The sequence below is a fragment of the Vicugna pacos genome, chromosome 28, assembly GCF_048564905.1.
Source record: "Vicugna pacos chromosome 28, VicPac4, whole genome shotgun sequence".
Taxonomy (NCBI): Eukaryota; Metazoa; Chordata; class Mammalia; order Artiodactyla; family Camelidae; genus Vicugna; species Vicugna pacos.
This window is the reverse complement of record NC_133014.1, coordinates 5,268,392-5,277,469: the sequence shown is the minus strand read 5'-3', so window position 1 is coordinate 5,277,469 and position 9,078 is coordinate 5,268,392.

Here is a 9,078-nt window from a genome sequence, read left to right as displayed (position 1 = left end):
GTTCTGGGTACAGACTTCCCACCTGGAAGCGTTGGTGGTGCTATTTTTGTTATTATTATTAATTATTACTTAGCTCAGCTGTTTCGTGGTGGGCTGACACGGAGCCAGAGAGCAGGGAAGGGAAGGAGGTCTGGAGAGGGAGGCGGTGTTGACCAGAGGATGTTTGTTTATACAGAGAAGGGTGGAGGAGAAGCATAGCGGTGGGGCCAAAGCTATTCCTGCGGTGGACTTGTGCCGGGTTTGGCACTGGGAGACATGTCTCTGTCTCTTTAAAGTGAGCCCAGGACTCTGGGCCTCCTTGCTGGCCTCCACGGCCATGGCTGCCCATGAGAGTCACTGAGCGAGGGACAAATGTCAGTCCTGCGGAGAAAGGCAAGCACTGGGAAAGCTGGGAGGGAAGGCAGGTTAGAAGACACGGGCGCAGCATGGATGCTCCAGAAAAATGTAAAACAGCTGTAGTAGGTCTTGCTGCCAATCAAAGAGGAATGAAACGTTCGTGAGATTTTCAGTGTGAGGATGTGGTCTAATCGTTTGTAGAGCTTGCAATTTTGGGTGCTCGTTGGACGGCTAAAAATAAGTAAACTAATTTAGTTACTAAGGTGTTTTGTATGTGAAAATGTAGGGTCCAGGGCAGTTTTACGGCTGACATCATAGTCTTTAATACATAGAATGACTTGCTTCTCTCTTTCGTTACATATGCTTTTAATATATTAAATGTATTTTGTATTAAATGTGTTCATTACATATATGCGTTGAAGTACATGAATGAACCATTGGTCTAGTGCCTTTATGTCTCATGACATCTTTTTCACTTACTTTAGGATTTCAATCTCAACACAGGTTCCCACTTGTTTTACTAAGCTATGGGTCACTCAGAATGAATGCTTACATCTATCTTTGTTTTTAGGTCAAATGACTTTGCACCTACCTTCTAAGTTTTACCTTCCATCTAGGAGTGAAAGAGGAATCTCTTTCAAAAGGCCATGCAGTGCCCAGCACGAGTATTCGTTCATCACATGCCAGTTCATTCAGGTGCATATTTTAAAATTTGGGTGCAAACATTTCCAGCCAGGATAAGTAAATAACTTTTATTGATGGGATAGCATCATTTTCTTCTATAACTTCAGATGTCCTTAAACTGTGGAGTTCATTTCAGAGAACCAGCGAACAACCAGCTCTCTGAGGCGTTTAAAGAAACATCCCATGTATGTCTATTCTATACTGGAAGCATTTATTGAGTTAGAGTTATACTCTCTTAAAGCAGAGAGAGATCTTATTGCCCACATATTCTAAACCCAGGAACCTGAGTCACGGTAAGTCCAGGGCTTTGACCCACGTGCACAGCCAGCTCTTTTGATGAGGCTGGGGCAGAGAGGGGTACTGTCTCCTCTGTTTGGAGTAAGCTATGGGTCATTCGGAATGAACGCTGAATTGCCTGTTGAGCAGTGAGGCTTGGAGGTGGCAGGCACTTTCCTGAGGAGCATCTGGTACCAGGAGGGCCTAGAACAGTCTTGCAGAGAGAAAGCCGGGATGCTCAGGACTGGCTCGGAGGAGGACAAAAGAGTATGAGGGGTCTTCTAGGCTACTAGGTTAAGGATGGAGGGGGACTAGCACTCAATTCCTCCACAAGATGAATGTGTACACTTGACTGTGGCGTCTGTTGAGATGCAGGGAGTTAGACCCCAACAGGTACTAGGAGCTCATCCCATATTGGTGCTGGGTGGTTGACCAGCCAGCTTACGAGGACTGTCCAGAGGACACAGAGAAGGGGAGCCTCCCTGCAGCTACCAACATGCTCGTCTGAACTGGGGACACTGCAAAACCAGTGCCCACGGCCGAGCTCAGTCATAGCTATAAATACTCAGAGGAAATAGCCTGTCACCCTGGCAGGAGTGAGCACTGAGGGAGGAGACCCAGGGTTTGGGGGAAGCTGTCTTCCTGAGCAGAAGCTACTCTGAGAAACAGGCTCATAAGCCATGCAGGGCTCTTCAAAGAGTGGCCAAGCCACAGCTCTAACAGGAAACGGGATGTGTGCACTGTGGGCAGGACACTGAATCCTTCCAGCCCCACCTGCGGGCCACAATGATAATGATCACAGTCCAGGCGGGAGCGCTGAGACCAACACCTACATTCCTGTGAGAGGCTTGTGAAAACCAGCTTTTATCTCTTTGCAGCCCAACTTGTGGTTGCACGTACCATCTGGGGAACGCAATTTACACAGCTGCTACAACTTGGTGTGCCAGTTTAATAACGAATGGCGGACCTGTGAAAACAGACTGTCTAATTGTGTTTCAGGGCCCTAGAGCTCCTCAGATGTGCCTCCCTGACCACCCTGGGCAGTGGGATGCCGTGAGGGGCACACGTGTGCTGGGCCCCAGTCCTCCCCCACCTCCAGCTCCTTCCAAATACTCCAACCAGAGCAGCGTTGCTTTTCTCCATTTTTATGCTGAGATACCACTTAACAGTTTTATTTGGCAAAATCAAACACCTCTGAATAGGCCATGGTATAGATGTAATGAATGTAATCCTCTCTGGTCCTCTCTGGCTAGTATAAACAGATATGGTTACAAAATTGTTTAGAAAGGGGATGAAATAGACTCTTGGCTAATATTCCAAGGGTATCTTCTAAAGTCACACCAAAATATTGGTCACATCAAAAAAGAGCTGCTGATTCTGCCATGGACAGGAAGAAGTCTGTGGAATCATAAAACTTCTGTTGCAGCCTTATGGAAAACAGTATGGAGATTCCTTAAAAAACTAAAAATAGACTTACCATAAGATCCAGCAATCCCACTCCTGGGCATATATCTAGAGAAAACTCTAGCTTGATAAGATACATGCACCTCAGTGTTCATAGCAGCACTGTTTACAATAGTCAAGACATGGTAACAGCCTAAATGTCCATTGACAGATGACTGGATAAAGAAGTTATGGTATATTTATACAATGGAATACTACTCAACCATAAAAATAATTAAATAATGCCATTTGCAACATGGATGGACCTGGAGATCATTATTCTAAGTGAAGTAAGTCAGAAAGAGAAAGCTGAATATCATATGATATCACTAATATGAGGAATCAAAAAAAGGACACAAATTAACTTATTCATAAAACAGAAATAGACTCACAGACATAGAAAACAAATTCATGGTTACCAGGAGTGGGGAGAAGGGGAGGGATAAATTAGAAGTTTGGAATTTGCAGATACATACTACTATATGTAAAATAGATAAACAGCAAGGTCCTACTATATAGCACAGGGAACTATATTCAATATCTTATAGTCACCTATAATGAAAAAAGGGTATATCTGTATAAATGCATGTGTGTATAACTAAATCACCATGTTGTACACCAGAGACTAACACAACATTGTAAATCAACTATATTTCAATTAAAAATGATAATGATAAAGTTCTACTGCAGATACCAGCTCCAGAACTGGTCTTCAGGCTAATTGTGAAGCTGTTGATGACTTTTTCAGGCCAACTGCTCCTGCATACCCGAGTCCACCAGGAGACATTTAATTATTAATTTGACTTATCCCACAATGTATACAATAGCCTCAGTTCCAGATATTGGGAACAAGACCATTTTATCCCTTGAGAATATCCCATTAGAATGTAAAATCCAGTTGGTGTGTTCTAAAGTCATTTGAAAAGATTCCTCTTGATATAGTTTTGTTGGCTCAATATATAGTTAGATTTATTTCTTTTATTGTGATTTTTAGGGATTCTTATTAAAATTTTATTTTGTTTTACAATCATGTGGAATAGTTGCATCCTTCTAAGAGCAAATCTGCAAAACAAGGTGTATGTGGAGAAGTCTGGCTTCTGGTCCCCTCTCCCTGGAGAGTGTTTGCACCTTCCCCGTAGGCAGACCTTAGAAAAGGTGTCAATTTCTGGTGTACAGCACGATGTTTGTCATACATATACATACATACATTCACATACATTCATCTTCATCTTCTTTTTCGCTACAGGCTATTACAAGATATTAAATATGGTTCCCTGTGCTACATAGTATGAACTTGTTGTTTATCTGTTTTTTTAATTGAGGTACAGCCAGTTACAATGTGTCAATCTCTGGTGTGCAGCACAATGTCCCAGTCGTGCACATACACTTTATGTAACCCTCCAGCCATGTGTAGAAACAGTCCTAGAGCCTCCCTGTGCTCAGATGCATCAGCCTTATCTTTACTAGAATATGAGCCTCTTGAGGGAGGGTGTTATCTATGCTTTGCCGAGATGCTTTCTAGACAAAGCTCTTTCTGACCAGTGTGGTCTCAGAGTGGTCCAAGGTTCTAATTAAGTGATTTTTCTTGTTCCGTCAAAGGAACTGTGGCAAGTTATATTTTGAAATTTTCTTTTGATAAAGAGATACGAAGAAGCTGGTAGTTTTAGACTTTAATTAACTTCCTTGTCTGTATCAATCAATCATTGTTTCAAACAAACGGTGTTGGAGAGAGACTTTTTTCTTTTTCAGATTTAGAAAGTTAATCACGCGGAAAGCTTTAGGTTATGAAGGTTACATTTTCGGGAGCTAGCTTTACAAAACGAAAAACAAAAACAAAAACCCCAAAACCTACAGTTGAGAAATTGAGTTGAATGCTAATAATCTTTACAGGAAATTCCTGTAAAGGAAGTAGGCTTACTCACTCTTTCAACTAAACCTAGCCACAAACCTTATCTAGTCAAGGAGGTTGGTCTGGGGAGAGTCTTAGATGCTTCATCGTTAGGTCATTTCCTTCTACTGTTAGAGGTCGTTAATTTGATTTTCCTGATGTGACCATGGATTTAACGTCAGTGGTCATTTACAAAATACTGAAGTCTTTCCTTTTTTCTCCAGATATAACTCACCATCTCCAAACTTGCATGAGTTAAGCAGCTGGGGTATCTTTTCCAGTTATCTCACTGATAGGAAGAGATTTGTAGACCTCTTTGAAAGTGGATATTCTCACATGTTCTTCAGACAGAAAAGCCGGCAGTCACTGAAATAAGGACTTGAAGTTCCTTCCTCTTTCTCAATGTCATAAGAAACAGGAAATAAAGGTAAGACAATAGTACTTTTTTTTTTCACTAGCTTTCCTAACCAGCAAATATAAGTTAAGAAAAGAGCTTAAATAATTTTCAAAAATGTATTGCTAACACAATTCCTTTCCAGGAATCTAATAGTAGATATGCTATCTAACAAGCAAAATGTACATCTCCAGCTATGGGGAGACTTCACTTTATTTAAAAACTGGTGGCTATAAAATAAACCTACCTACAGGGCTGTTAGCATTTTGTGGGAAAGGTGAAGAGGAGACAGATTTGAATTTGAGTGCTTATCTTGACTTGACTGCAAGATCTTTGAGAGCAGGAGCTGCACGCTTGATACTCTGTAATTCCTAGACAATGAGACACAGAGCTGCCATAGATCATGCAAGAGCCACAATAATATTAGTTGAATTAAACAGTTGCTACATGTTCATGTATTCTCTGTGTGTAGCCACCGCTGATCCTGTGGGAAACTGTCTTTGACAGTGAGCCCCACCACCTGTGCCTCAGATTCCCTTGCCTTCTGCAGAATTGTCCTCTTTTTCTCCTTTTCCCATCCAAAACCTTAATTCATCATCAACCAAATATAGTTGAAGGTAGAGTCTTGGCCATCTGATTGAAGGAATCTTCAATCTCGGACAAAAGAAACATGGCCCTCAAAAAGCAGGTATGGAAAATGGGGTGGAGCAGAGGCCTTTCAGATACCTGAAGTCACCCTGTTGGGCTCTTGTCCTGTCTGGTGAGATGACAGCATGTGGTGAATAGGAAAATGAGAGTCATTGAGACCCTCTACATGTGAACATGGATTCCTCTTCTAATACTTACAAGGTGTGTGATGATCATCAATGGTGGGGACCACACTTGAAGCAATACGAACCTTGTCTGTCCATCAGTGAAACAAGAAGGACGACTCCCTCACTCTTTCAAGTAATGCTAACCACAGACCTTATCTAGCCGAGGTGGTCACATCCTCCCAAGTGTGACCAGAACGTACATAAGAAAGCAGGGCCCCCTAATATTCAGAGCCACCTCTCCATTGTTTTACTCCCATGAACAGACAATCGGCAGCCTGGTTTGATTAAGTTGCCCAATGCTTGATAAATGCTCGATAAATGCACCCTGTGTGATTCTTTGTGATTCATGGAAGTGTTTCGGTGATGGTGGAATAAAAGATGTCACATAGACGTTGAATGGTCTCAAAGAGGTAAATGTTGACAACTAATATCTATTGTGTTATCCCACATAGATGGGGTTTCCAGAATGGACTTGTTCTTGTGTTGCTCAGGAGCCAACAGTGCTGGCAATAACCACTGTAACTCAGCACAGACCCACCCTCTCCAGCTCTTGTCTCGTCCCTGGGCAGGGTTTCCCGGGGATGCTTCCTGGGTCGCAGTGATTTCCAATGTTCTTTTCCTGGAGAACCTGATTTAATATGATTTGCAGAGCCCAGATATCTGCATTTATAAAAAGTGTTCCAGGTGATTTTTGGAAGGAAGATAATTTGAAAAACATGGTCCCACAGACAAAGCCGAGCCTAGAAACAGCACCAGGCAGCCTAATGTATAGGCGGGCAAGTGAGTGCATCGTGGGCAGAGAGCATCTGGCCACTCAAGGTTGGGACTTGAGACTTCTGGGTGTCATGGTAACTGATTTTCTATAGGCTTGGTGATTCAAACATGGAATCACAGAATGTAAGAGCTGAGATGATCTTGGCAGTCACAAAGTCCCATGGTTCTCATGTCAGGGAGCTTTAAAATGTGCAGATTTCCCAGCTTCATCCCCAGAAGTTTGGATCCCCTTCCTCTAAGGAGAAGGAACAACTGATAACAGTCAAAATGATTTACTATGTAGATAAGAAAACTGAAGTGCAGAGAGAAGCCAAGTGTCTTAACTAGAGTCACACAGCGAATCAGCGGTTACACCCAGGCTGATGCGCACTTGCTGTGACTCCTCCTGAACTGTTTTGCATTTATTTGGACAGCAGATTATGATTTATGCACGAAGCTTTGTCCTAGGATTTGGAGATAGATAATATTTCTGTAACAGGAGCCCTGCTCTTAAGAAGCTCTGACCTTACTGTGAGTGTAAATGGGATAACAATTAACACCACGGTGTAAATAAATTCTGAGCAAGGACTTCCTGAGACCCTGTTGTGAGCCAGTGCCTGTTCCTGGAGACAGGAGACAGCGTGCGGGCTGTAAAGACGGACTCGGTCCCTGCTGGCAAGAAGCTTCGATTCTAGTTGGGGGAGAAGTTTTCAAAACAAGGTATTTTCAGACCATAATGTGTGCTAAGACGAAGTAATATCAACTGAGTAATAAGAGAGATGGTTGCTGGCTGGCACAGTGATGAGTAAGGACGGAGAAATTCCCTCACGCAGGTGGTCAGGGAAGGTCTTGGTCTTTCTGGGGATGGAAGGCCAGATGAGACATGAGAGAGCCAGTCAAGTCATACGGGGGTTTGAACTGGAGAGTCCAGGCAGGCCCACACGGTGCTTTGGAATGGAACCTCATGGGCGGTGGGGCTGGTGAGGTTATCAGCACTGAGATGACGTCCACAGGCTTGTGTTTTAGGAAGGTGCTTCTGGTAGCTGGAAACGGGGAGACCGTTCCCTCAGGGGCTTTGTGGGGAAAGGAAGTGAAAGTCGGGGTGGGGGGCCAACCGCATCTTGAAAGGCAGTTGCTTATCCTGTCTTGTTCCTTAATCAACGTGTTGGCAAGAAGAGCCACCAGCCGTTGTCAACTGGTGTAAGTAATGCAGGGACTCCAGGCTTGTCCCCAGCGCTCTCCAAGGCCCCCCACCCCTCTGTGGAGCTGCTTCTTCCCTGAGCATGCTCCCCTCTCAGCAGGTCAGCAGCCGAGAGGAAACATCCTGCACTTCTGGCCCCACCTGGGCAAACTGGTCTGGAGAGACGTCCCACCGTACACGATTCTGTCCACCTCCATCCAACATGTCTTGTGGCTTTCTGGGTTCATCTTCATAGAAGTCCGTCCACGACTCTCTCCTCACTCTTGCTTGTATTTGACCTGCTACCCTGCCAACTCCTTCTTCGTGGTGGGCTCATGTCACACACGAGGAAACACCTCCAGCCTTCCGTGCTGTGCAGTGTAGCGTTCGGATGGTGTGGCTCGTCCCCAGTCCCCATGTCCCTTCCCTGACACCCTCATCCCCATCAGGGCAGCCCTCCTTCACCTCAAACCCTCTGCACACATTGGTCCAATCTATCAGTGGCCAAATCCAATGGAAACCATCCAGCCCTTTCCAGGCCCCACTTCTCTGCAGCTTCTGACATTGACATCTAGCCTTCTCTCCAAACGTTCTCTGTGTTTCGTGTCATGGTGGGCTCTGCGTTCTGTTTCTTTTCTTCATTTTCGGTTTATTCTTGTAAACTTACCCTTGGCCCTGACCCACCCTTACAGGCTGGTGCTCCTCAGGGAAGTCTGTCTGCCCTTTCCTTGTAGCTTCCTGACTCCTGTGGCTTGAACTCCCTGTGCTGCTGACCCCCAGACCCCTCCTGGAGCCCCGCCTGGCTGCCCTTGGAATGCTCCATTTGCACCTCCAAAGGCACCTCAAGTTCAACATTTCTGTCAGGGAAACATAGTGACTCATAAATAGTTTATAAATATTAAAATTACTCCCTTCTCCTGCATCTGAAGATGTTGGAGACATGGTGTGTGTGTGAGTGTCTAAAGGGTTGAAAACGAAGAATTTATAAGTTGAGGAAAGCCAAGTACTTATTTATGAGAAAAGATGGGGATTCCTGGAGAGAAGTGTCCTGGGAAAGTCTGGGCAGAGGGAGTGGCTGCAGGAATGGCCAGTGAGCACATGGAGGAGTGGGGAGAGGAACCTGCATGGCTGGCTAGATGTGGAGAGAAAGAGGAGGGAGGGGAACTGAGAGACAGAGAGACAGACACAGAGACAGAGGTTGAGAGAAAGAAAGATTGATTTTGTCAGTTGTCCAAGAAACAGAGGTGTTGTGGGAAGAAGACTTTAAAAGAGAACTTTCTGAGTGGCCATGTGTTGCTCAGTAAAACTT